We start from the raw sequence: 27,247 nt of genomic DNA, 5'->3' as shown, positions 1-27,247 counted from the left end.
ACGTTACATCCGCTGTGTTGGGCAATGCAATGGGATATTTTTGTGTATCGCCGGTGGGTTCCAGGGAGCCACCCATGCTGTAGGTGCACACGGAGTGTAACCTACATGTGTCCACTTGTAAAGAACCCCAGTCTGACTGGGGCATGCAGTGTGGGCCGAAGCCCACCTGCATTAAGCACGACATTACTACCTCAGCTGTGTTGGGCAATGCAATGGGATATTTCTATGTACCGCCGGTGGCTTCCTGGCACCCACCCATGCTGTGGGTCCACAGGGAATTATAAATGCATCTGTTTCCACTTGTAAAGAACCCCAGTCTGACTGGGGCATGCAGTGTGGGCCGAAGCCCACCTGCATTAAGCACGACATTACTACCTCAGCTGTGTTGGGCAATGCAATGGGATATTTTTATGTACCGCCGGTGGGTTCCAGGGAGCCACCCATGCTGTCGGTCCACAGGGACTTCACAATAGGGGGTTGTACCTGCCTGTGTCTATGAATTAAAAAGCCCGGTCTGACTGGGGCATGCAGACACCTTGACAGAATGAATAGTGTGTGGCACATAGGTTCCCAATTGCTATGCCCACGTGTGCAGCTCCTGATGGCGGTGGCACAGGATTATATTTCTCATTGCTTCTGTACAGCATTGTGGGCTATCGCCCCGCCCCTTTTAAAGAGGGTCGCTGCCTAGCCGTGCCAACCCTCTGCAGTGTGTGCCTGCAGTTCCTCCTCATGGCAGACGCACTTATAAATAGACATGAGTGTGGCGTGGCATGAGGGCAGCTGAAGGCTGCGCAGGGACAACTTGGTGTGCGCTGTGGACACTGGGTCGTGCGGGGGGGTTGGTCAGCATGTAACCCAGGAGAAGTGGCAGCGGAGTGTCATGCAGGCAGTGATTGTGCTTTGTTGGAGGTAGTGTGGTGCTTAGCTAAGGTATGCCATGCTAATGAGGGCTTTTCAGAAGTAAAAGTTGTTGGGAGGGGGCCCACTCTTGCCGGTATTGTGGCTTAATAGTGGGACCTGTGAACTTGAGATGCAGCCCAACATGTAGCCCCTCGCCTGCCCTATCCGTTGCTGTGTCGTTCCCATCACTTTCTTGAATTGCCCAGATTTTCACACATGAAAACCTTAGCGAGCATCGGCGAAATACAAAAATGCTCCGGTCGCCCATCGAACATCGCGGGAAGTTCGTTTCAAATAACGAACACCCGAGCATTTTGGTGTTCGCTCATCTTTAGTCTATAATTAATATTAAGGATAATAGAACCCAAAATTGACCTCTGCGGTACACCATTGGTAACAGTGAAACAATCGGAGTTTTACTATTTATGGTTTTATGCTTTGTTAGTGACTGAAGAGATTGAACATTTAAAGGAGTCTACAGGCAGAAAAAAATACCGGCTGCTGGACGTGAGCAGATGATAACATGATACAAAGTTTTACATATTCACATGTACTACTGATTTGTGAAAAAATGATGCTATGCATGCCATCACACAGCATCCTGGTGTTAGTAGATTGCTAAAACAAAGACACAAATGTGTTGATACTGATGGTTTACCACCATCAGTGCCAATATTGATCAGCGCCAAAAGTGGTAAAAACAACACTGGAAAGCGTAGGATCTATTTTGCTAATTTAGATCTAACAAAGTCAACATCATCTTCCTACGCATGCATATCGCTTATGAGACATTGGCAGCATTCCCTTCAGCTACAGATCATTTTCACTATCTGCAATGCCGAATTAAAAAACAAATATCTTCTTAATAAATGTAATAACCTTCTACAAAACACCTCTTCTCAGTAACACGACTCTCTCCAACACCCACCATATTCCTTCCTAGACGTCTAGAACAAATAAGTCTGCTAGATAAATAAAAAACTTAAAACGCACAGCACAATGAAGTACGACAGACCGATCCATCTGCTAGTGCAGGCCGTTGCTGCTTCTTCAATAGAAAACAATTTACCCACGGCTTTAAAGAATGTTCAGAAGTCGCGTTGCCATTTTTAAGGGTTACAGTACTTTTGACATCACCAAGTGACATTACTTGGGCATAGCGTCTCAAAAAAGAACGGAAGGGGCAAGAGGGAAGCGCCGGGACAAAAGAGGGAAGCGCCGGGACAAAAGAGGGAAGCGCCGGGACAAAAGAGGGAAGCGCCGGGACAAAAGAGGGAAGCGCCGGGACAAAAGAGGGAAGCGCCGGGACAAAAGAGGGAAGCGCCGGGACAAAAGAGGGAAGCGCCGGGACAAAAGAGGGAAGCGCCGGGACAAAAGAGGGAAGCGCCGGGACAAAAGAGGGAAGCGCCGGGACAAAAGAGGGAAGCGCCGGGACAAAAGAGGGAAGCGCCGGGACAAAGAGGGAAGCGCCGGGACAAAGAGGGAAGCGCCGGGACAAAGAGGGAAAGGTGGAAAGAAAGACGTAAAAGGTAGGATCAGATATTGAAAAAACAACAATAGGGGAGAGTCAAGCTGTCTTCATACACGTGTGTGGATCTTGTTGACACGTACACTCGGTGTCAAAAAAAAAATCCCACCCCTAGAAGGAGCTGTCATTTAGCTGTAAACGTTGTATCAGGCAGATATGCAACTGATTAGATTCAGGTTCCACCCTTGGCCTACAAAAAGACTCAGAGGCTCCTTGTGTGTAGTGACCTCTTTGTCCGCTCATATAGAGCTTGTTTACCACTAGACGCCTCTGTGATACAATCAAAGAGATGTTGCCTAGTTAACATAGCTTGAGAGGGGTACATTATTAGAATCCAGGAAGCTGCATGGTCATATCAACAAATTGCCTTCCACCTGGGTCGTTCTGACCAGATTGTTAGGAGGTGGTGGGAGAAGTGGATCTTTGAGGGCACAACAAAAGGCAACCAGGCTCAGGATGCCTTCAATAATTCACCCATAAAGAGGATCATCTGATCTTCCAACAAAAACGAGCAGTTCCAACTGTTATGTTGTTCACCAACTAGAGACAGGTGGCGCCATCATTAGAGATGCGTGTGTCAGTCTGAACCATTTTTAGGCACTTGGCTAAAGGACATTTGGTCCCACAGTGCCCATTACATGTACTGCTTTTAACACCCACTGCTGCCTCCGTCTGCAGCGGTGTGATGAATGACAAAACTAGATTGCTATAGAGTGGAGGTTGTCTTAAGCAACAAATCTATGTTTCGTTTGGGCATCGACAATGGGTGTGTTTGCATCTAGAGACCTAGGGGTGAGTGCCTTAATCCTGCCTGTGTTGTAGAACACCACACTGCCCCCACTGCTAGGGTCTGGGGGTCACTCGCATAAGACAGTCTGTCACCCCTGATAGTGGTACGAGGGACAGCTCAGCTATATGTTCAGGATATCCTGTACCCATTTGTGTTGCCTCTCATGGCAGCTTCCAAAAGGCATTTTCCAGTAGGATAATGCTCAGCTGCACACAAGGGTGTCCCAGGAATGTCTCCACAACATTACCATACTCCCATGGCCTGCGCGGTTGTCAGATTTATCGCCAATAGAACAATTATAGGACCATCTGGGACATCAACTTCAACAGACAAGTTTGCATGATCTAGAGGCTCAGTTTTAATAAAAGTATAACAATATGCCGCAGGACACCATATGGAACCAGTAGGCCTCCATGTTTGCACATATCACATCTAGCATTCAAGCTAGAGGCAGTACTACAGGTTACTAGAACCTCCCTTCAAGTGTTCATTTTTCTGCAATAAATGATGCTTTTGCTCTGATATTGTAATCACTTACTTATATCAACGTTACAATCACATATAGAAGGTTTCATTCTATTCCGACAACTCCTTTTTGGTGCTCAATACTTGTGTTTTTCTTACAATGGGGAGTAATTACATTAGGCTGATTAGAATTTTTAAGGTCGGCTGCACACGGCCGGGTCGGATTCCGGATGCATAATCCCGAAGCGGAATTCAACCCTGTACCAGGTCGGTGACCCCATGTACTGGTCTGCTTTTCTGTACTGCAGATGGTCCAGACGGCAAGCCGTTGGACATGCGCAATACAGATTTTCCCACGCCATTCATAGGTGATGACGCGGAATCCGCGACCTGTTCGCAATGTTGACTGCAGACAAGTCGGACAGAAACTGCACTACATAGAGCATGCTGCGATTTTTCCTCATCGAGCGGAAAATCGCAATTGATTTCCATTTGTGTGCAGGAAAAAGCTCTTTTCCATTGCATGCTATGGGTGCCCGCTCCAGATACCACAATGCAAATATGCCCTGTACAGCCGGCCTTACCCGTCACACCTTCAAATGATCACCTCCATGATGAATGCTCTATGCTTTTTAAACAAGTCCAATTGTTTTTGACATACCAGTGAACAATGTTTACATTTTGTATCAATACAGTTTTTATTAAGTCTGTAATCTTCATGGACTTTGCAAAACACAGAAGATGTGAAAATACCAATTATGAAGGGAGCCCTAGTGGCCATTATGTCATGCGAGATCACTTGCCCCCCACCCCCACCCCCACCCCTCCCTCCCCCAAATACCTTCTTTACCTAATGCTTTATAGAAATACATTCAACATTTCTCCTGTCATACAAAACTGGTAATAACCCTTTGGGTTCTTATACACAAAGCAATTAATCAATGGCATGAGCGAATGGATCGCTTGCTTTCAAACAACGTCCGTTTAAACATGCGGAAAATAGTTGACATTTTTCGCCATTTTTTCATCATAGCTCATTCAGTCCATCGTTGGTCTGTCAGAGAAGTCTGGAAATGACTGGGAATGGTTTGCGAATGACTATTGCTCATTTTCGCAAGATTTGACGATTCGAACGATACTTGTTCCATGTGAAAGAGCCCTTAGAAAGAAGTTTGCTCTAATTTTTAATCTTTTTACAGCGCGCAAGAAGCCAATTTTTGGTTGTATATCCACAATCCTTCCTTTATCCATGCTTGATGCCCTGGAAAAGCTGAATTAAGGCCATTTAACAGCTTTTGAGAAAAAAAAAGACTCATAACTGCCAAGTTTTAAGTTCAACTAAAGAAAGTTATCAGCGGTATCATTTTCTGGCAGGTACTCCAAGACCGCTTTGAAATCATTAAGAGCGCAGAGCCGGTATGATCTATACTGCGCCGAATGGAGCGCGGTAAACACTTGTAACTTGGCTTGACTAAGAGAGATGTTCACACGGGAATAAAAAATTACCTTATAAAAAGTACAAGCACTTAAATATTGGTGTAATCAATACATCGCTGTAAAAATGAAAGCTCGCAAGAGACTAAAGCAAACTAAGTGCATAATCTCCGGAGCTGTTAATTAACAGACAAAATTATTGTACTTCTATTAACAGCATAAAGTAAAGTTTCTCGCGCAAATAATCAACTTTTAAACTTTAAAGGGCCATCAAATCTAAAGGACTAAGTCTTTGTAAAAAGTGCATCTTAAAACAGGAAGAGGGGTTCGCTTTTTCTTCTCCCAAAAAATAGCGCTACCGTTATCCTTGAGCTGCATTCATTTTTTTGGGAATGAGCAGCAATGTCCGACGCAGCCCATGGACAGGATTGTTGCCGACTGTTGTGTATGCAAATATTTTCGGAAGTCTTTGAATGGAGTATAGTTGGGATAAAAGTAGTGATCACAGGGATAGCAAGTTCCCTGAATGTCTTGTCACATTGATGGGTGTGACAACAAGCTTCTGCCTAACTTCATCTGGCGGGTAACTAGTAATAGACAGATAAGATCGTTTGTCTATTCCAGTCTCCCACAGTGGGCAGTAGTGGTCATTTTTCCTTAAAGGGGTTGTCCCGCGCCGAAACGGGTTTTGTTTTTTTTTCAACAGCCCCCCCGTTCGGCACGAGACAACCCCGATGCAGGGGTTAAACAAGAACACCGGACAGCGCTTACCTGAATCCCCGCGCTCCGGTGACTTCTTACTTACCTACTGAAGATGGTCGCCGGGATCTTCTCCCTTGGTGGACCGCAGGACTTCTGTGCGGTCCATTGCCGATTCCAGCCTCCTGATTGGCTGGAATCGGCACGTGACGGGGCGGAGCTACACGGAGCCCCATTGAGAAAAGAAGAAGACCCGGACTGCGCAAGCGCGTCTAATTTGGCCATTAGACGCTGAAAATTAGACGGGCTCCATGGAAACAAGGACGCTAGCAACGGAACAGGTAAGTGAAAAACTTCTTATAACTTCTGTATGGCTCATAATTAATGCACAATGTACATTACAAAGTGCATTAATATGGCCATACAGAAGTGTATAGACCCACTTTGTTTCACGGGACAACCCCTTTAAGTCTGTTGTCAGCTGAATATAGCATATTACAGATCCGTTGTTCTTTTAATCAAAAATGTATGAGATTTGGCCAATGAGAAAGATGAAAAAGTATGACGAATATGCTACAGACCATAAGTCATGGTGAAGAGGGGTAGGCTAGAGCATAACACTCAAATACAACAGTGCTTCTGATGTCACCGTTATTCCATTAGTTCAGCTAATGTGACAACAGACCTGCATCTGTACTATGCTGCTCTTATATATTCAGCTGACTGATCTAGGGTAGAGGTTCAAGTAGCCAATCGTAAACTTGCTGTCATGGCACCGCTAGCGCCGATTAGTTCCTGGAACATGCATGGGTCTAGTTTCACAATATCAGCACTTGACTGTGTGATGCGCCTCTGGACAAAGGACATCAGTAATACTTTTGTATGCTGGTCCTGTGGTGGTGCTTGGTATTTGGAGATAGTGATTTTGGTGACTGACTTCCTGTGTATGACTCTGGACTTCTGACTATGGTTTTTGTCTCCTCTCTCTGGTACGGACTTTATCCTTTTTTGGACTATGACCCCGGAAACTTAGATTTTCGGCTACTCTTTTGTCTGCGCTATTCTGCCTTCTTCTGTTCTACCCTTCTGCATTTCCTCTGTGTCATATATTGTGTCTATGGATGTTTAGAGAATCCAGTAAGGCTTCTGCTATAGAGTCAACATTTTCGAGATGGGTGCTTCACTCCACACCCCTGTAAAGTTCAGTTAGGGCAGATCTAGGGAAAGATCCTAGACTCCTCTCCTCTCCCACACCCAACTCTTTCTCTGGTACTGTTTCAGACATCTAGTACCTAGTTATCGCCTGTGTTTTACATGGCAGTCAGTCTGTCTCTGCCCTGTGTCAGGACTAAATGGATGTGACACATGCACTCTAAGAAATTCTGTAGAATGTCAGATGTGGGCAAGGGTCAAGCACATTTTGTGTATAAAGATCAGCCATTATGTAAAAAAAAGGATAGGGTTTAAGGCACTTCCTTAAAAGTTCAACTTTATTGCTAATCCATAAAATGCAAGAGCGGTAACACTTGAAACGCGACGGTACTGTTGTGTGCAGTCACTAACTTTGCCTTTTATGAATTAACAATAAAGTTGAATTTTTAAAGAAGTGCTAGGATTTTTATGTTATTTTTTAGATCACTATATATCCAAGAGGGTCCATCGGAGCATCTCTGTGCCCTCCTATAAGCAACATTCAGGTTGAGAGCGACATTTGCCAGATTGGATGAGCTGACCTTTCTGCTTTTTGAGTTTAAATAAGTTGTCCAACCAAATGAAGCTATTCCCTCTATCCACAGGATAGGAGATAACTAACTGATCAGTGATGGCCCGACTTGCTGGGACCCCAGCCGATCTATCTAGATCCTGTAGACAGAGGAGAACTTCATTTCATAGAACAAACCCTTTAAGGGGTTGTCCAACAGTGATTTTTTTTTTTTTATTTTTTATTTTTCATTTTTGCAAATAGTAATTCAATAACAACTGGATTACAACTTTCGAGTTCAATCTTACTTGCGTTTCCAGACAATCTCGATATTGGGTGATTGGGGAATTAGAGAACTTTTCAAATAATCATATAAAACATGGTCATTAAGGTGCATTATAATAAATCCGAACTTGCCACACTTCACGGCTCCGTCTGTAGTCCTTTCCATTGTGCACCGTGTGGGGCTTCAAACCTATATTCACTGTATGATATATTCAATAGCATCTAGCAAAACAAACAGGACACAAGAGGGGTATACAACAATGGTTGCAGGTGAGTATGTTTCTGATAGTATCAGAGAAAGTGAAGAATGCAGTTGGGTAAGAAAACTATCCAATGATACCATGTTCCACAGTGATTTTTTTCAAGCAGTCCAGAGTGTGTTGCAAAAGGGGGAAAAAGTCTTAATCACCTTATGGATTCTCCATCAAATCAATGTTTCCAACACTTTGAGGTCCCCACGGATCTCTGTACTGCCCTGCAGCTTATCAATTTCCATCTAAGCACCACTGCAGTCAAATTGCAGTGGCTCAACACTGCAGCCAGTGATTGGTTGCCGCAGTCATGTGGTTAGATGGAACGTGATCAGTTGCAGGGTGGTACAAAGATGAGTGAGGATTGGAAAGAATCAAAACTGGAACAGCAGGAAAATCGGTAAGAAAACGATGACTTTATTTTATAACACTAAACTGTTAAAATAAATAATAGAAAATCAATGCTGATCAACCTATTTAAAGTAAGGGGGTTTGGATGTGTCATAATAAAAAAAAAAAAAGATACATTAGTAGACTTATAACTTCATCATTAGACTAAAAATATGGCTTGGGCTATTCTTTGTAATCTCTACAGTCACAATGGTAGCTGTTAGTGAAGAAGAGATCAGCAGTCGGAACAAGAGCAAGAAGTTGAAGACAGATGGCTTGCTCAAATTAAAGTAGGTAACAACATGATTAAAGACTGAACTTCTGTAGAGCTAAAGTGCAATGCTAATTATTACCACATTATTCCACTCATGATACAACTCCCCTCATCCGGAGAGTACCCCCGTGCATCTTCTTATGTTCTGTGATCGTACATAGAGGAGCAGGTGCGCCGTAATGTGTTCTCAGTATTGATCTGCAGTAAGAAACAGACCTGGAAAAACTTCCTGTTGAGTGATTTGTTGGCGCTATGAATTATACAGGAGATGCAACAGCTGCCTTTACTTCTGGAAGCCGTACACGGGATGTTTCACTCCAAGCGCAACCCTTATTTTGGCTTGTAATTTGTGAAGAACTGTACTTATTTTCACGTGTCTAGGTTTGACTGATGACTCGAGTTCCGTTTCCCCGCCACAGGTGTATTATTTGTCAGGGGCAGCACCTGCCGGCATGGAGACCAACTTTTGGAAAAAGTGGGGCTCACTTATCAAAACTGTATAACAGTAAGGCTGTCCTTGTTGTGGGTTCAGAAGCGTTGGGTGGCCATTTTGAAAATCTTCGGCAATGAGTTTGAGCTTACCAAGAAGCAAGGTAGGCATTAGTATTTACTCTTGTGAGATATCACTGCCCGAATACAAAATACGCAAAATTACTGAGTTTTGCTTCAAATTTAACACCCTCTACTTGCCTACTTTTTTGTAGATATGGGGAAAATGATAAACTGGACACAGCTATAGGGACTGCAGCGATGGCCGTTCCACTCGGTGTCTGAGGGCTCCATAGGCTGTTCTATAGCATAGGCAATACATCAAATTACAGAAAAATCCTGTTTTTAAGGGGTTAATCAGCTCTTAAAAACGGATTCATGCACAGGCCAGGGCTCATTAGTTGATTGACAGGGTTCTGTTGCCCAAACCCCAGCCGAACAGCAATTGGTCAAGACACTGTCCCTGCTTACGGAGGTGGAAGCAGACAGCTCCGTACATTGCACAGTGGTCTAAGCATGGCATAGCAGGCACAGCTCCAATTGATTTTAGTGGGAAAAGTGCCTGTTTTATCAACCTGTGCCATTGCAATCTGTACAGAGCCATCCCTTTCTTTCTCTGTACACACAGAAAGTGGCACACAGAACAGTTGATCAATGGGGTTCCTGCTCAGCAGACCCCCACGATCAACTTTTGATGACCTTTCCTGAGTATAATGTAGGTCAACAAGTGAAGAGATGGACAACCTCTAACATTATATAGCATACAAAAGCCCAATTCTAAGCTGAACCCAACAAGTCTCCAAAATTTTTGAAAAATGAACTTGTGTTGTGCAAAGGCTGGCAAAATCACTTAGATTTGAACTGGTTCTAAATATCAATGCTACATTTTAGCCAATGATGGCGGATCTTACAGTTTTCAGCTGGAACAGCCGGCTACCTAATGAGGATTACCCAACCTCCATGGGTGTCTTCCATCAGGTAAAGGGTGGATTGACCAGTATGAGGTTTTAGCTGATATTTTTGCTTTCTTCGCCTGAGATAAACCGCACCAGAGTAGCTATTTCCCCTCCTTTCCTATATGTCAGATATGCACTTTAAAAGGAGAGGTGCAATTCCTGCCAGCAAAAACCCTTTCATCTGGCAGTTGTCTAATGCATATGGCCAGTTTCATCTCCAGTGGTGCAGGAGAAAAGGTTCAGGTAAGCGCTTCCCGCGCACACTTTTTAGCATGCAAACCTTTGTAGGCAGCTTTCCAAATACAAATTGAGACAGGCGGGAGGTATGACTGTAAAACACGCAAATTGTGACTAAATAGGCCAAGCAGAAATTAACTGAATTTCAAACTGTGAGTAAGTGAAGTAACCCTGACGGAATAAACGTTCTTCCTTGCACTTCCTTTCCAAGAACTATGCAGACCTCAAGCAAAGCAAATTACAGCCGAGTGGGGAGAGACTTTACTTACAGAGCAATACATTTTTCATACATCAACTAGAGAATGTTACCAATTATTGAAGCGTTTTAGTGACAATGCATTTCAGCAACTTACTAAGTGGTATTCTTATCCACGAACTTCTGTAAAGTCAGATGTCCTAAAGCATCAGACAGGATGCACACTGATCGCCCCACTGTGCTCAGGACCACAATTTTCATGGAAGCCCACATATTATAAAATACAGGTAGATGGATGAATCAGTGATACACCAAAATCCCCCCTAAAAACTACGTCTATATATATACAGAGGAAAATGAGGGAAGAGAAGACACCTGAGATGAGGCAGAAACAATGGGACTTAGGTACTAATAATCTGACAGTGCAAATGAATGGTCCTTTTACACGGGACGAGCCGTCAGGCGAACGATGCCCAAAAGCTCGTACCAGTGATGCTCGCTCTTGTGCTGTTACACAGAAGAGAGTATAGATGGCATTGCTTACAGAGCTGCCCACATGGAGGCGGTGCGGCCGGAGAGCGTTCTCCCCCCCCCCCCTCCCCCCGGCTCGATTTACAGTAAGCTGGCAGTTGTTCAGAAGTGAACGACTGCTATTTACACGGAACGGCGCATTGTTCAGTGTTCTGCAAGCAAAAAGTGGATGACTGAACAATTCTTGTTCAGTCGCTGCATGTATTTACACGGGACGATTATCGTAAGTAAGCCCAATAGCGTTTTGCTCCATTTTGCTCTGGCCTTTTTTTTTCACAATTCTCTAATGTTATCTTTTTATACAGGACAGGCAGCGCACAGGCTATAACTCCTCTGCTTTACCGATAGTCGTTTAGGGAATGAAGGCAGAGTGGACGGAGATCTCCACCGGCTTGCTGCCTCCCTTCACGGCAAACAGGCAGTCATTCATAGACGAACGACTGCCTGTTTACAAGGGACGAAAGTCACCTGGTTTTTAGGAGAGCCAAAAATCAAAAGACTCCAACAAGTGAGTGATTAATCAGTCACTCAGTGTATTGTCGGGGGGCGCTTGTACATAAGACGACTATTGCCTGAATTCAGAGTTTTATTCAACTACCTGTGGTTTTTTGGGGGTCTTTTTTTTTTTTTTTTTCCAATGCAGAATATTATAGCAGTGTTACCTTTTCAGCAAATCTCTGACATTTTTCTTGTACAGGCATCCATTTTTTAATGTAGGAACAAAAAAAAAAATTCTAAATGTGTATTGCATGTTTTTTTACAATGTTTTTCATATTAATCACCATAGAAATCACATGATTTACTTTAAACACACCAATTTTTTGAAAAAGCCAGAAAAAAATTGCAGGTACTAAAACACGTTATATGTTGCAAAAACGCTCCAAAAAGTGAAAATGCCAGAAAAGTGTTTTTACATGCTTTTTTTCCCCTTCAAAATACGGTTTCTTTTCCCCCCTCAAACAAAAAAACTTAAATCTGAAGTTACCCTTCGGATTCGTTGACACTGCCATTCAGGAATTCCCTTTCCCAGGCTGCAAGAGATCCATATGAAGACAGAATGGAACAAATCTCATTAGCTTTATTGGGACCTGTTCAGTTTCTGTTACGTCCTCTGGCATTTTTCCAGATTTCTTCCTGGATTTTAACGGAAAACTCAGACACAGGCTCCGAACTGAACCTCCAACCTCCTACTCCTATTTTACAAAACAAACACTGCAATGCTTCTAAAAATGTTCGTTGCTACCCTTAATGAAAACTAGGACATTTGAGTATGAAAAGTGTATTACAAATGTTCCATGCTCACAGCAAGCTGTAAAGAGAAACAGTTTTCCTTTACCTCTCCCTGCTGTAGTGACATCTACTGGCCAAAAGTGAAATATGTATTTAATGAATGTTTCCTGTCAAAACTTAAAATATCTTACCAATTAAAAATATACAGTATGATTTATGAGAAAAAACACATTACCTGAATAAAATATAATTAATCTCTATTAAGGTTCCAATTAATAGGATGATACATTACTATAACATGCAAAGAGACTAAAGAGGACATTTCCACGTGGGACCTTCTCGTTGCCTGCGAATGATGATTCCCACTATCACCCGGAAGCCCTGGATACATTTCAAACCTCCGTGAAAGGAAGATACAAGATAATGAAGCTCTGTCAGTGCAAAGAGCAGAGTTTAGAAAACAAATTGAATCTCTATCGCTGCCTCCCTTCAAGGGTGATGAAGATCCTTGTGTCTGCTCTGGATAACAGGCTTGTGTATCCTCAGAAGAGAGAAAAGATGGTGACAGATTCGGTCTCCTCGGAGAACTTGACATACAGGGGTATAGTAATAACATACTGCTGATGGAAGGAAGTGCTTGGTAAGATGGGAGGGAGGGGTGTCATCCTTTACACATCCCGTATCTAGTTTATAAACTGCATTGGGAGCTATAATTAGTGCCAGTTAACAATGACTTCCAGGGTCGGGGGGGGGGGGGGGGGGTATCACCACTGCTTAAAGAGAGAACCTAGGAGGTGTGTAAGGAGACCTAAAGGGCATGCATGCTCCTCTGGGAAATATATGCAAATAAAGAAGATGGAACAATACCTCTGCAGCGCCACCTATTGGATGGCAGCATTCCTGTAAATCAATGTTCGACCCTTTATACAGGTCTTGTATAACAATGATTCGAAATTGAAAACCAAGCCAGAATCCAAAACACAGACAGCTGTTTCAGGGGTTTTGTGCCTCATCAGTGTGCAGTAGGTTTCTGGCTTAGCTAGGCCTGGAGTTATTACTCCATCTTCCTTATCTGCATATATATCCCAGAGGAGCATGCATGACCTTATATTTCACTCACCTCCTAGGCGTACTAGCTGTCTTCTCACTCACCTTCTAGGTGCTCTGCATAAGGAGATGACATCCTTCCCGACACACGTCACAGGCATCTCACTAGCCAAGCCAGAAACCTACTGCACACTGATGAGGGGAAATCACCCTGAAACAGCTGTCTGTGTATAGATTCTGGTTTAGTTTTCAATTCCCAATTATTGTCATAAAGAGTCGAATATTTATTTTGCAGGAATGCTGCCATCCAATAGGTGGCACTGCAGAGGTATTACTCCATCTTCCTTATTTGCATAATGACTTCCAGTAACTGGTTAGGCAGCTTGTTAAAAGTGACAAAATAGTAACATAAATAAGAACCAGAGTGTTCACCTCCCCTTCCATCACCGAGCCCAATATGGCGCAATTGTTTCTCTTTTCTGTCACTGCATTCAGAGAGCCATAACATTTTCATTTGTCGACTTAGACCTCAATAGAAGCAGTCAGTGCAGAATCCGCACAAAAATGGAGTATGCCGTGATTTTTCCTCCACTGGCGGTAACCGCAATTGGTTTCCACAAGTGTGCAGAAAAAGAATCTATTTCCCGGATCCGCGGTGCAGAGGCGCACCACGGATTTCGCAGCAAATATCTGTCTGTAGGCAGGAGCCCTTAGGGTGTACCACCTTTTGTCAATGCAAGTAGGTGGTTACAACTCATACACACTGTTTATACGTGCGTATGAGTTGGGTTTTAATAATATTTAATATGCAAGTAGGGGAATGGAAAAGTACCTCAACAGCACCACCTATTGGAAGGTGACTTTCCTATATTTCAGTGTTCAACCTTACAATAAACCTTGCAACAGGATTAAAGAAATAAGCCAAAAGTCTTCTCCAGGAGGAAAAACAATCCATTTATACCTGCAGACAGGGTGTTTGCTCCTTGTCAATGCAGAGCAGGGTACCAGTGGGTTGGGTGAGAGGCTTTTAAATTAAGTTTTGGGGAGGTGGTGGGAGAACATTTCTCCTTGAGGAGAGCACACATTTGGTATGTTACATAGACCATGCAATGCTCCCTGGGAAAAATATGCAAATAGAGGATGACAAAGTAACTCCACAACACTACCTCCTTCTCAAAAGAGCACCTTTTAACAGGTGAAGCTGTGCAGGTACTTTTCCATCAACTATTTAAACTTTCCTTCACACGGAGCATTGCATAGCTTAAACAAGACTCCTTATAATAACTTGGAACTCTCCTCAAAGAGAATCGTTATCCCCCCCAGAATAGAATTTAAAAATGTATATTTTAATTAGGGTTTAATTTGCAGTGACAAGCTAGATATCTCAGACTTTATTAGATTTTTAAGTTTCAATACCAAGTTTAAACTTCTAAAGCCTCACTTGCAGAATGTCTAAGCTTTTCAGCAGCTCATAGACACCAGTGCTGCAGTGATCCTTCTAGTTCACTTGCGATAACATGAAGAGTGATTTCGTGCTGAATGTGCTCATCTACAAAATATACTGTATAAACATTAGAAATAATACAAGTAACCTGGCGCTAAGATTGGGTTCGACAGCCATCACCTGTATTCAGTTTGCCCTGACCTAAGAGCATCCGTTCCTGAACACCAAATATCCCTGAGTAGTTGCTATTACTGTGAGATACAATACGAATTATAATTACAAGTGAAATTGCTCTTAAAGAATTAAAACTTGCCAATTATCAGAAATGATACGAGAGGCAAAATTGTATAAAGACATTATTTATAGGCGTTTATAGATATAGTCACATTAGTGCTAATTTATATAGACCTACTCAAGAAGAATTTACTACTTTGCGGAAAATGAACAGAACTATGTTAATCATGTCCAATTTACACAGAAGAGGAGAAGGGAAGAAAAGGAGAAAAGATTATTCTGGCGTTTGATGAATAATTGTTAATAGCTCAGACAGACAGAAGAGAAAAAAAAAACTTCACTATATCCTGTAATAAAACTTTTAAGCGCGGGGGCGGGGGGGGGGGGGGGGATAGTGAACTTTTAAGTGGACTGCAAACTTGGTAAATTGTCTAATCAGTAGTGCATAATCTTTTCTGATCAGAGGGCCATCTAGTCATACTGAGCCACTTCCAAGGGCTGCGATAAAACTTAAAGAGGTATTACCACCGGAGACATCTATGGTATATCAAAAGTATATAACACAAAGGTACTGTTAGTGCAGGTTACACTTTCAAGACCCCCACCTAGCGGGATAATGGGTAACCCTTCTTCCCCAATCAACACTTCAGATGAGGATAATCATAAATAATAATCTTTATTTGTGTAGCACCAACTTATTCTGCTGGACTTTTAAACATAGGATAAATGCAAACAATTACAATGTGAGGTACAACCAGTTTGAAACAAATGGGGTGGGGGTGTTACAGGAGGTACAAGGGGAAGGAGAGCGAGGCATGGGGAACACAGGCAGTAAGGGACTTCATGTGGAAATTAGTTAATAGAAAGCAAACGAAGAGGGGCGGTAAGGAGGTGCAGGGGGTACTGATCGTATGTGATAGGCAGGGTGGAAGGTGTGGGGAGCCGTAGGGAGGGGCGGAAGACTAGGTCAGGGTATGCCTCCCTGAAGAAGTGCGTTTTTAAGGCACAGCTGAAATTTCGTGCATCGGGAATTGTCCGGATGCCTTGGGGTAGAGCGTTCCAGAGGATGGGTGCTGCTCTGGTGAAGTTCTGTGACTTAAGCGGGAATGTGAGGTTCGTATTACAGGGGTGTTTAGTCTGAGTGTGTTAGCGGATCGGAGTGAGCGGGCTGGGTGGTGTACGGACAGGGGGGAGGCGATGTATGGTGGCGCAGCGGCATGCAGAGCTTTGTGGGTGAGGTTAAGGAGTTTAAATTTAGTTCTGCAGTAGATGGGCAGCCAATGCAGCGACTGGCATAGTGCAGAGGCGTCTGGGTAACGGCTGGATAGAAAAGGGAGCCTAGCTGCCGCATTTAGTATGGATTGGAGTGGAGCGAGTCTGGTGCGGGGGAGGCCGATGAATATCAAGTTGCAGTAGTCCAGTTGGGAGTGGATGAGGGCGACCAAGAGTGTCTTTAGCGTGTCTTTAGAGGGGACTATGCTCGTGGCCGTCTTCACTGTAGATCATAGGTGTCATCGCCTATACACTACAATAAAAAGAGCAGCACATAAATAGCCAGGTCTAACTCATATACTCCTTTCTGGAGTGCCAAAAAAGGGTTAAGGGACCTCATTCTCTTTATATACGGGAGACCCAGAGACAGACATGTGCACCATAGGTACCTTCCCATCCTGAACTATGTGCTACTTGTCTTCTCTCCAACATCGAAGCTACATGACAGCAACCAAACAAAAACAAGCATTATTGTGCCCAATTGATTGGGGGCCACACAAAAAGGCATTATGGGCAGCTGGTTGTGCACCCCTGGACTAAATCCCTCCTTTACTATATATGCCATCACTAACTCTTCCCCAGGTTTTTTTATACTGCAGCTCGGCTTGTTCAGATTTGTTGCTGTAGATAAGCACAAGCCCAGCACCAAGGCAGTGCATAATGAGATGGTTTACCAGGAGCTACCACATTCTGGGGCAATTTGATCTCACTACCAGCTTCTTCACATGGGTCCATTCACAGAACAGCTTCTGTTACGTGTGGGAGTGATCCCTTGCCATATTAAAGGGCCAGAGGGACAGTGTTTTCCATGCAGCAAAGAGGTGCAACGTCCAGGGGGCCTCACTCAATGATGCCCACATGCCCCAATAGTACACAGTGTCTGTGCGAAATTCATCTCAGGTTGGTGTTTTTTGGGGAGAGATTATCAAGGTAAACACCCCTGTAGTTTGACCTACATTAGATGACCGCAAATTTTAATTAAAAGGCAGGTAAAACTTTTCCAAATGTTAATCAAGCTTATTTTACGTCAACTATAAAGTCTAGCCCCCATCCACAAAAAGAAAAACATGACAGCCCTCTCTGGCAAGTCCACAAAGGAGATGATAAATGCAAGAGCTAATTCTATTCTCGAATAACCACTGTTATGGTGACAAGTTTTCCAGACTCTGCAGCAAGTCAAGCAGAAATATCCCATTTCCAACAGCACATTCTAGCATTCTTCTAAATCAGTTCACCATGGCGCCGCTTGAAATCTGTCCTTCGAGATAAGGCTTAAATCCGGCATGGTGCAAAGTTTATTAAAAATTAAAATTTGATTATGGCTGAAAATGCCTTCATTACTTAAAACTGTGAAAATAAAAAAGGGAGAAAAATGGAATATTCAAGTCATGGAGGCTGTTTCAGACTGGCCCAGCAGCAGGAATACAATTATTGATTACTGCATATCACACTGATACAAATATGTACACGTAGTTCTGTCTACATACGGATAGGAGGACACTGATTTACATGGTCAGTATGTTCTCAGATACAGTCTGCATACTGTTCCTCGCCTCATCACTAACAACCTATTTAATATTTTAGCTACAGGTTTGGCTTCCAAAACCCATAGAAAGCAGTCAATTTTTAATAAAAGTGGGTGCCGTCAGCTGCTCATTTTTCCTGCAATATGCACTAGAGGGGAAACACAGTATTACATGCAGCCATTCATATAAATGGCTAGACCAAGTCCATGAGAGCCGCTCGTGTGTATACCCATTCAAATTAATGGATGCTATTCACATTCGATTTTCGTAACGATTTTTCAGTCTGCGAATCGGACAGAAAACACGCCTGTGCGCATGTACCCTAACAGTATACATATAGTATGAATTTACATAAAAAGTATCTTTGTAGGTACATTCCTTATTTTGTACTGATGCAAAGTTAAAAGGGGTTGTCCAATTGGAAACGATCATTCATATAGATCAACAAAATGAGATCAGCAGGGGTATGCTATCTGGGATCCCTGCTGATTAAATCTTCGCTGGGGTTGTGTGAACATTTATGAAGCCAATGTCTGCAGGAAGCAAACAGCTCCATTCCCACTGTTGTGGTCAGGCTTGGTATTACAAGCAAAGTTCCCACTGAATTGAATGGAAATTTAACGTGTAATCCCAATCTAGGCCACTGCAGTGACAATGGAGCTGTTTCCTGGAGAAATCAGCTCATGAGCGCACTGACCAGCAAACAGCTGATCAAAGAAAGTTAATGGATGGCAGACCTTGCCAATCTAATTTTGATGACCTATACTAAGGATAGGCCATTAGTAGTTTCCAAATGGACAACCAATTACAAACTGGTAATTCAGTGTGCCTATTTCAGACCTGGAATTTGCTAGTAGTCCTTCCTGGCTCACTATCTGGAGAGACCTTGTTCTATTTTAAGAAAACCTGATTTTTTTTTCACCTATACAGTAATACAGTAACAGTGAAAAGACATATGTCCAATCCAGTTCAGCCTATTAACCCACAATGTTGATCCAGAGGAAGGCAAAAAAAAAAATGAGGTAGAAGCAAATTTTCATCATTTAAGGGGAAAGAAATTCCTTCCTAACGCCAACCTTGAAATTAGAATAATCCCCGGATCATCGACCCTTCTGAATTAATCAGTGACTGTAACATGTAATATTTTGACGCTTGAGAAAAGCATCCAGGCCCCTCTTGAACTCTTAATGACTTCGCCATCACCACTTCCTCAGAGCAGAGAGTTCCATAGTCTCATGGCTCTTACAGTAAAGAATCCCCTTCTATGTCGGTGTAGAAACCCTCTTTCCTCTGGATGTAGAGGGCACCCCCTTGTTACAGTAGAATCAGAACTCGATTGGCTTATAAACAAAGTGGTAGACTGGGAGCACAGATCATGCAATAATGTTAACTCCCGAGGGATCCCTAAAACAGTGTCAGCCATTGAGCTGATGCAATATTTTACTAAATCTGATGAAAACGCTGCTACTGGAGTGCCCCTTACATGACTTTATTATAGATAGGTCAAACAGACTTCCTAGTCCTAAACATTTGGCGGACCATGTGCCAATAGACGTTTTGCAGTGAATCCACTTCATCCATGTAGAAGAGAAGCTTCTGGAAGCCGTCAGGAAACTAGGTTCAATACCGGCGCCATACCAAGTGCTGTCTCTATTTACAGGCCTGTCTGCAGCAACTCTTGCCCAGAGACGACAACTGCTTCCTGTCAACACACTTCGAGATAACAAAATTGCATATAAGGGAGGTTGTCCTATGTGTCTTCCGATTACCTACAGCAACACTATTTTTGGTTAAATCACTCGATGACTGCATTAACTTCTGTGCCATTGGAATTTAAAGGTCTCCAACCTGTAAATGACTCTAAACAGTCCATCCAACAAGTGTCAGAAGAGAGGCAGATGTTGAAATCTCGCAAGCAAGCTCATCGCTAACGGACATATCTGCCCTGATGGTGTGAAACACTGGAGCAGTAAGAAAATTCGGAGCCGCCGGAGAACTTTTACCCCCATACTTTATGCCCAGCTTCATTTTAGTTGCTACTTTGTTCTTCTAACTCACAGCTATGTGAAGGACTGTTTACAGTTATCGTTGTCTTCTTCGATTTCTTTCCTCTTGGTGTATACCAGGTACAACCAAGGGCGTGCTTGGCATGGAAAAGGTGCTCCTATAATGACAACTCTGTACATCTTTGAGCGTAAGAGCCAACAAAATTATGCTTCTTTACTTACTGTTAACTATGGTGATTAGGGCAGTGTCGATGAAAAGTTAAGACGTCCAATAGCCCCCAAAACGTGCATTTATGTTGAAAAATGTAAAAAAGTTGACCCCAGATGTTCTTTCTGCACAGGACATGCATACACTATCAAAGGGTGTCTTAGATGTTAAACATCCTAGCCACCATATAATATTCCAACCCCACTTTATCTCCAAATCAAGAGGTGTGATAAGAAATTTCAGAGCATTCCAGCTTATTCAGGAGGAGTAGATCTATCCACAAGGCAGATATGTTATTTTAGTCTATTCTATAACTAATTTCATATATAACTTGGCTTCCATTTATGCCGCAAACAAAAAACAAACAAAAGGTATTTTGTTCATCAAATTTTATGTATATTTTCTAAATGCCAACAAGGCAAATTACTTATTTGCAATGATTTTAATGCTATCTCAAACGCCGGCACAGACACCACCCCCAGCTTACGTAGTCATGCTCAATCTTTAAGTGACATAAGGTGCAAAGAGGAACTTTTTGATATCTGGCGAATAATACATAGTTCTGCGAGGGACTAGATCTACTACTCAAATGTTCACAATATCAATTTGCGGAAATGACATGTTCATAGTAGACCAAAACATACTACTGCATTCTTAAAGGGGTTGTCCCGCGAAAGCAAGTGGGTCTATACACTTCTGTATGGCCATATTAATGCACTTTGTAATGTACATTGTGCATTAATTATGAGCCATACAGAAGTTATCAGAAGTTTTTCACTTACCTGTTCCGTTGCTAGCGTCCTCGTTTCCATGGAGCCGTCTAATTTTCAGCGTCTAATCACCGGATTAGACGCGCTTGCGCAGTCCGGTCTTCTTGTTTTCTGAATGGGGCCGCTCGTGCCGGAGACCGGCTCCTGGTAGCTCCGCCCCGTGCCGATTTCAGCCAATCAGGAGGCTGGAATCGGCAATGGACCGCACAGAAGCCCTGCAGTCCACCGAGGGAGAAGATCCCGGCGGCCATCTTCAGCAGGTAAGTAAGAAGTCACCGGAGCGCGGGGATTCAGGTAAGCGCTGTGCGGTGTTCTTTTTTAACCCCTGCATCGGGTTTGTCTCGCGCCGAACGGGGGGGCTGTTGAAAAAAAAAAAACCGTTTCGGCGCGGGACAACCCCTTTAAAAGGCGGCAGTCGAGATGATCACCTGGTCTGTCCATGTTACAACCTTGCTGGCTCTAGCAGAACAATATAACCAATCACCAACAAACTTATAATGAAATGATAACTTCCTGCTATCGCAGGTGGGGCATAGGTCTAATTTGGAGAGAAATGTAAAGGAATATTTCAATTTTTAATGCATCTCCCTGACGTCAACCCTCATGTTTTGTAGAATGCCCATAAGGCGCACATAAGAGGCTTGTTTATAAGGGTAGGACATTATGTGAAAAAAGTAAAGTGCCAAAATTCTAAATGAGCTACTTGATAAAATTAAAGCTCTTGAAATACAAAATAAACGACAGCAGACAACCCAACTTGCTGAAGAGCTTTTTCAATGCGCACAAACTTCAAAACTACTTACTTCAAAATTATGAGAGGAAATGAAAAATAATCAAGGCCCACTATTACTCTGGAAAACTTTTGGCTTCTTGCCTGAAAGCCCAGCATCTCAAATCACAGATCCCATACTTGCTAGTTCGAAATAATAGAGGGAATCTTACAACCCTATAGATATAGCAAACAGTTTTAAGGACTACCACTTGGCATTATAGAATTTAAAAAAGATGATCCCTTTATGTTTCCTACCCAACATACTCGTAGCAGATTAAAAAATGTATACAAAATATTAATCTACCTGCTCTTTCTGACACTCAGAAGTAAATCCTCCATGCCTGAGGCCGGGTCCACACAACAGTGTTTGCCGGCAGGCGGCACACACATCTCTGGCACACGAGCATGCAGCAAGTGCACAACATGATACACGTTAGCCACTAGAGATGAGCGAGCGTACTCGCTAAGGGCAAATACTTGAGCGAGTATTGCCTTTTGCGAGTACCTGCCAGCTCATCTAAAAAAAAAAATTTGGGTGCAGGCGGGGTGCGGCGGTGGAGAGCGGGGAGGAACTGGGGGGGGGGGGGGGGTTCTTCCCCCCCCCCCCCCCCCCCGCTCACTCCTGCAACTCACCGCTCACCCCCGCCAGCACCCAAATCTTTTGAGACGAGCGGGCAGGTACTCCTAAAAGGCAATACTCGCTCGAGTATTTGCCCTTAGCGAGTACGCTTGCTCATCTCTATTAGCCACCAATCCCTATGCACTATTTTGGCATGTATGCGCGTGTAATATGCTCCGAGATAGTACATGCCACAATTTTTATTTTTTTTTGCATGGCTCGTGTTAGCGACCCAATTAAAGTCTTTGGGATTTTGCCAGTGCTCAACAGCCACGCAAAAACTGAGCGGGTATAATGCAGTGAGCGTATGTCCCTGTGGGCCCGACCCAACTTACAGTAGCGGAAGTGCTCAGAGAAATCAACTCCTTACCGCCCAGCAAATTCACCAGGCCGGGATGGGCTTACAAATACTTACTACAAAACTTACTACAAACCATTTGCGCCAGCCCTTAGAGAGAGTACTTTAATCAAAGGAATACAACTTGGAGATCTCTCACATTTAATATCACTGTATGCAGATATTATTTTGACCCTAACAGACCCCATATCTTCTCTAGAAAACTCATTAGAGGTAATAGTAAGAGTTTGGACAAATCCCTCATTACAAGATAAACTTACAGAAATCTCACATCTTGCCTATGAATCCCTCTACTGACAGATCTATAAAACCAACACTCTTGATTCTCAACACGAATATATAAAATACTTGAGTATAACTATATCCGCTTTACACAAAAAACTATCAATATCATTTCGAAACCTATGCTAAAGATATTGGAGGAAGAACACCACAAATTATCTACATTCAAGATTTTGTGGGTGCGAAGAGTTACTTCTTTAAAAATGCTTTTATTGCCAAAATTACTATATTTATTCCACGCGCTCCCTATAGAACCACCACGATTTTTCTTTAAAGATATGAATAAGATCTTGTCTCAGTTAGCCTGGACACAACACAGACTGTAGCTAGCACAATACTCAAAAGATAGCTTGGTGGGAAGCCTAGCTCTCCAGACATTCAAGATTATCTAATCACAAGTCTCCCAAATAGCCCTATGGTGGAGATCCTATATCCAGAAACATTTGGTACATATAGATTATTTTCTAGCCTCTCCTGCCCCAACCAAAACTATACTATACTTGGAATTCCATTATGAAATTTTCTTCTACCCTCCCACTTTTCCCTGTTGACTCAAATATCCTTAAAAGGCATGGAAATATTTCATGACTATGTGAAACCCCAGGGTGCACTTTCGCAGGATTACATTTTTTTTTTTCTCCAATATACTATCCCGTACTTGAATAGGTCAGAGTGGAACTCGCTGAACACTTCTATCCTCACACAGTTCTTGCAAGAGGAATTTTTTTTTTACTCCAGGGAACTATTACAAGTACCTGCAAGTACAACATTTTCTACATACATACACATACATTTCTATTATTGAGAGATAACCCAACTATATCCAAAATATTCTGTAAAGGAATTAAAGGGTTAAAGCCTATATATACTTTATTACATGAACATGCCAGTTTTCAAAAAATGTATCCGTTAAAGTGGGAGAGTCTTGTCCCAAAAATGTAGTGATAAAGAGTGGAAGCAGACTCTCTCTACCCCACAAAGCACTTAAATGTAGCACGCATGTTGAGTAGAAATGAGCGAACGTACTCGTTTAGGGCGATTTCGCAATCGAGCACCGCTTTTTTCGAGTAACTGACTACTCGGGCGAAAAGATTCGGGGAGTGGCAGGGTAGAGCGGGGGTAGCAGTGGGGAACAGGGGGGAGCTCTCTCTCTCCCCCCCACACTCCCCTCTGCAACCCCCCCGCTCACCCCCGCATCTTTTCGCCCGAGTAGTCAGCTACTGGAAAAAAGCGGTGCTCGATTGCGAAATCGCCCTAAACGAGTACGTTTGCTCATCTCTAATGTTAAGACATTAATGAAGATTACAATAAAATGGTATTCTACTCCGGTACACTTAGCCCAAATGCACCCCAATTTCTCGGTGGACTGCTGGAGGAATTGTGGCAACAAGAGAATGCTACTACATATATAGTGGCGCTGCGCTTTTCTCCAACAGAACTGGGACTTTGCGTTTAGGTTATCGTTGTCTCTGGTTGGCTATACAGTCCAGAAATCCCCAGCTTTAGCATCAATAAACATTGGATTACATGTAACCCTACCGATATACCAAATGTTGGGAAGTAGAGTGCTTGCATTACCAAACTGAGACATTGGAAAAGTGTTGACATCCTCAGAATTACAGAAACTATTAGGTTGAGCAACCAGATCGATAATAATAATAATTATATATATGTATATATATCACACACACATATACATCCATACATAAACACACTAGCTTTTTACTTGCAACTTTGCCTGCATGGAATTTTTATTATTTTAATCTAATTTGTGTTTATTGAAACGTCCTTCCATTTTAGCGCTTCGCGATGCGCACATTTTTTTTATTCAGAAGAAGGGTTACCAGCAGCACTCATTTCAACCCAGTCTAGGTGGGACTGGAAAATCTAACAGCCACATGAAAGAGAACCTAGACTGTTGTTCCCAGGAAAAGTACATGCATAACTAAAAAGGCTTGTGGCAACATGTAAAAGGTGAAAGATATATCCAGGAATGATCTAAATACCGGCAGCACAACCAAAGAAATCCACAGCAGTGGGGGAGCAATGGAAGTGTTGTGCACGCTGCAATTAGGAGCTGGACTTCCTAGATCCACTTGTATAATCCATAAAGTAGTAAGACAGCAGAACAACTCCAAAGTATCTTCTTATTGCTTAAAATGCATCTTTTATTGAATCCACAGGTTAAAAGAACGACATTTCGACCGTCTAAGCAGTCTTTGTCAAGCTTGACGACAGTCCGGCGGCCCTGAGATTTCTCCATTGTCTCTGTAGCTCTAAGAGATGCGTGACGCTCACAATCTAAAGTCTGACGGGCCTCAGGCTGCTCCGGGGTCCCTACTGCTCTAAGAGCAGCTTGTCTTTCAGATTGTTGATGCCCTCTTGCCTCAGTGTGGTCATCAGATTCTTGGGTTCTAGTGATTTTCGCAGCTCTGCTAGAGCTACACGCTAGATCTGACTTGCGCGGCATTATTAAGAGATGACCAAAATATGGATAGGAAATACGAGCAAAAGGAAACCATTCCTTACACAGCTGAGGTAACGACGTCTGCCTATTTGTATAGGCATAGCTTATGATGTGCGTCGCCTTCACCTCCGCCTCATGGCACAGCAAAGATGCGCCTGTGTATCACCAAATAAATCTGTCTTGTCGCGCTCCCTAGAGAACAATACATTTTCGGGATAAATCCTAGCCTACGTCCTTCCTCATGATGCAAGCCATCTCCCTGCCAAATTTCAACAAAATCACTGCAGCGGTTTAGCTGTAAAAAGTTAACAGACAGAGAAACAGAGTTACTTTCACATTTATAATATTAGAATGGAGATATATAAAAATATATTAATATATCCATCCGTCCCACAGGCCGAATCTGGCCCGCCGGCCGTGCACCAGCCTACGATCAACTATTGATGACCTATCCTAAAAAAAAAAATCATCAATACTGTAAACCTGGAAAACCATCCTTTAAGCTCCAACTTCAGGACAGACACCCCCCTTGCCCAGCTTTCCAGGACGCCTTTAAGACCAGTATAAAGCACCTTCCATGCTTCGACGCTCGTCGTAGTCAGTGACAGATACTCCGATGATGAATGTGTTGCCGAGCCTCTCTAGTATACAAACACTTTGCAGAAGAGCAAATGAACAAGAAAACGCAAATCTGCTTTGATAGTTTTGTCACAGATGAAAACATCCAATTTGATGTGACTGGCATACAGTAGATTTACTCAATCCTATTAATTTAAAAATCACAACTTAAACCAATAATTTACTACACGGGCAGACAGCGCAATTCTAAACATCTCATTAAAACACGATTAAGGGGAAGGCATACGGAAAACAAGTACAACTGACTAATCCTCCCCTCGCTGATAGCATCATCCCGCTGCACAACAGGGCATCAGGCGGCATTAGAGCACTTCTTTCAGGAATAACTGGGACTACCTACCCCATGATGACTTTGTAGTAGAGTATTAATATAATCATTTACTGATAGACAAAAGGGTCAGCCAACGCCAAGAACTTGGATCTTAATACAATAAAAACTTAAAAAGCCATTGAAAAGGCAGGAAAAAAATTCTGATTGTACCAATATTATAAGTTATCCCCTATACACAATATAGGAGATAACTTGCTGATCAGTGGGGGTCTCACTGCAGAGCCCTGTACAGGGATCCTGTCTCCCACCTCCCACCACACAGTGGGCTTACTGCACCACCTGCAGTGAGGAGGATGCTGAATGGAGCATTGGTTACACAAGGCTGCTGCTGCTCCATCCAATTTTTAATGGGCCAAGTGCTCAGATATTTCTGTCAGCCCCAATGAAATGAATAAAGCGGCAGCTGTGCATGCTTGGCCAGCGCGCCATTCATTCTAACGTCACTGCAGGGGAAGCAACCCTGCAGTGACAGGCCGAGGAGGGCATGGGACTACTGTTTTAGATCGGTGGGGATCGCAGCAGTGAGGTATCCACCAATCAGCAAGTTATCCCCTATCCTGTGATCCTTGTATAATCTCTTTAACAGGTTAACTGTATAAGGCCATGACTAGCTTGGCCTTAATAGAGCGGCTAACATGTAACAAAACTGTAAAACCCGACAGAAGATGCGCAAGTCAAGCCGTCCATAGGGAAACATAGGCGCCAGCACATGAATTAAATCATGCGTATTGTGGATGTACGGGGCAGGTACCGGGCAGGTGCGCAGAAGACGCAGGGGGCAGGTACGCAGAAGACGCGGGGGGCAGGTACGCAGAAGACGCGGGGGGCAGGTACGCAGAAGACGCGGGGGGCAGGTACGCAGAAGACGCGGGGGGCAGGTACGCAGAAGACGCGGGGGGCAGGTACGCAGAA

At 43.2% G+C, this 27,247-nt stretch overlaps 1 protein-coding gene across 1 annotated transcript in view; it reads right to left on the bottom strand.

The window, feature by feature from the left end:
• MAD1L1 (mitotic arrest deficient 1 like 1) overlaps positions 1-27,247 on the bottom strand; it is a 714,648-nt gene that overhangs the window by 503,587 nt on the left and 183,814 nt on the right. The window lies entirely within an intron of this gene.

Source organism: Eleutherodactylus coqui, chromosome 8, assembly GCF_035609145.1.
Source record: "Eleutherodactylus coqui strain aEleCoq1 chromosome 8, aEleCoq1.hap1, whole genome shotgun sequence".
NCBI classification, from domain to species: domain Eukaryota; kingdom Metazoa; phylum Chordata; class Amphibia; order Anura; family Eleutherodactylidae; genus Eleutherodactylus; species Eleutherodactylus coqui.
The sequence above is the reverse complement of the archived record's forward strand: the minus strand, read 5'-3'. Positions and strand labels throughout refer to the sequence as shown.